General features: G+C 41.4%; 1 long non-coding RNA gene across 1 annotated transcript in view; it reads left to right on the top strand.

Moving 5' to 3' along the window:
* Window positions 1-681: 681 nt before the first annotated feature.
* Window positions 682-1,980, top strand: part of LOC109297240 — a 7,649-nt gene continuing 6,350 nt past the window's right edge. The window contains exon 1 of the long non-coding RNA XR_002097254.1: window positions 682-715. This is a non-coding gene — a long non-coding RNA (uncharacterized LOC109297240). The remainder of the gene's footprint in view (window positions 716-1,980) is intronic.

Below are 1,980 nucleotides of genomic sequence, written 5' to 3'. Positions count from 1 at the left end.
ATTATGGTTTAGACACATGGGCTAGAGACCGAAGTTACACATAAACTGGTTTAAGGGATAAGAAACTGGTTTTAACCTGTAACAGAACAGAAGGTCAGTGCACATAAACCAGTTTCAAAATGGCTGAAACTGGTTTAAGATAAACCTGGCTGAATGTAGTATCAGGCTTAGCTGATTTGGGTCAAACCAGTTTATGAAACTTCTGTCCCAGACCCCTTGCTGGTTTAAGTTAAATCAGAGCTCTCCAGCATGCATGGCATCCCTGGGCTGGGCTGGGCTGGGCTGTGCTGTCTGCTCCAGGGAGCAGGGCTGACTCCAGCCCTCTGCTCCTTACCTGGAGGAGTGACAGCTGGCTGACAAGGGAGGGTGAGCCAGGCCAGGGGTGCAGCCCAGTCTATGGGGGCAGGACAGGGACTCCCCAAGGCAAACCCCAGCTGGGGTCTGGAACCAAGGAGAGGGGGTTAAACGCCCCTTCCCTGGCTCAAACTTACTGTGGACTTTGACTGTGGACTACAAATCCCAAAGGCACCTGGAAAAAGGAAGAGGAAGTGATGAGAAATCCTGCAGAGTTCTGCAATTCTGGACTGCAAATCCCAGAGTCCTCAGGGGCAGCAGGAAGAGGATGTGAACACACAGCCAGAAAGCTGTGCTCTAGCACCCGCTGGCTTCTGACCTAAGCCACTGCAGGCATGTGGCTGTAGTTCCTGAATCAAAGGTAAATGTCTGTTCACTTCTGTTTCAGTTTAATCTGCATTTTAGACTAACCTGCACAGACTGAATTGATTCAGCCTTGGGCTTTTTGACTGTCTGTACCTAATCTTAATGACACTGGTCTTTGGTTTGCAATATCCTGGATTATCAACTATTTGGGAAAAGGCTATTTTGTGTTCTATGCCTGTATAGCACCTAGCACAATGGCATCCTAGCTTATGAGTTCTAGGCTCTGTGTTAATAATAATAAATACTTTTACTTCCTTACAAAACAAAATGTAATTTCCTTTTAACATTATAATGCTTGAAACAGAATAAATTAATAAAGTAATGTACATCATTCCTCATTTAAAAAAAATCTTTCTCCTTCTCCTTTTATTTTTTTTCTTTTGGCTGGAGAACTAACAGTTTTAGTGCAACCAGAGGAATCAAGTCTAGCAAAAACAAATGGGAGAAATAGGCAAAAAATTAGATGATGCCTGGCCAGAATTTAAAAAGGGAGAGGCAGAGAGAGAAAAATATTTTGTAAAAAGTCTAGAATGGACCTTTTACTACCCCAGAACATTAATTACTGTTTTAAAGGGTGACCTTAGTGTAGTTGCTGCCGTCACATCAATAAGGATCACTGTTAGTCCCTTCATAATCACATTTCCATCTTACACTAAACACAGGTTGTTTACTTGAGGAAAAAAAAATTCTAGTGAAATGAATGAGTTCACCCCTTCAACCTGTTCCAGAAGCTCTGTTTTCAAAAGAAATCAAGAGGAACTATTGCTTTGGCCAAAGTCATACAAATTTCCCTTTGGAGCAGATTTCTCACTTCTCCAAAATAACTGTTTTTTTAAACAAACAAGTCTCCTTTGATGATGGAACTTGTCCCTAAGGTAAGTTTATTTGCACTTCATTTGCTCCTTCAGGTCAGAGTTGAGTTATGTTACCAGGATGGCTGGGGTCATCTCCAGTTGTATAACCTGTACCTAGTCTGTGGATAAATATGTTCTCCAAAACTGTCAGTCTGAAATTCTCATGTATACTGAATTCTCTCAAATGCTCCCAACAACTCCAGATTATACAAGAAAAAGACTCTACAGCCCATCTCCAAACTATAACAGAATTATCAGGTGTTATGAATCTTGTATCAGTCACTTGTTCTTCTCTCTCGGCAAATTAAAACACAGATGTTTTTGTTGTGATCCTTTCTATTTTCAGTACTGTTCAGTAAATTCTTTTCAATGTTTGTAATTTAGTACCCCCCCCCCCCCAAAAAGC

This window comes from Gavialis gangeticus, unplaced genomic scaffold, assembly GCF_001723915.1.
Source record: "Gavialis gangeticus isolate Ggan-Ray unplaced genomic scaffold, GavGan_comp1, whole genome shotgun sequence".
NCBI lineage: Eukaryota > Metazoa > Chordata > Crocodylia > Gavialidae > Gavialis > Gavialis gangeticus.
This window is presented reverse-complemented; position numbering and strand designations above follow the sequence as displayed.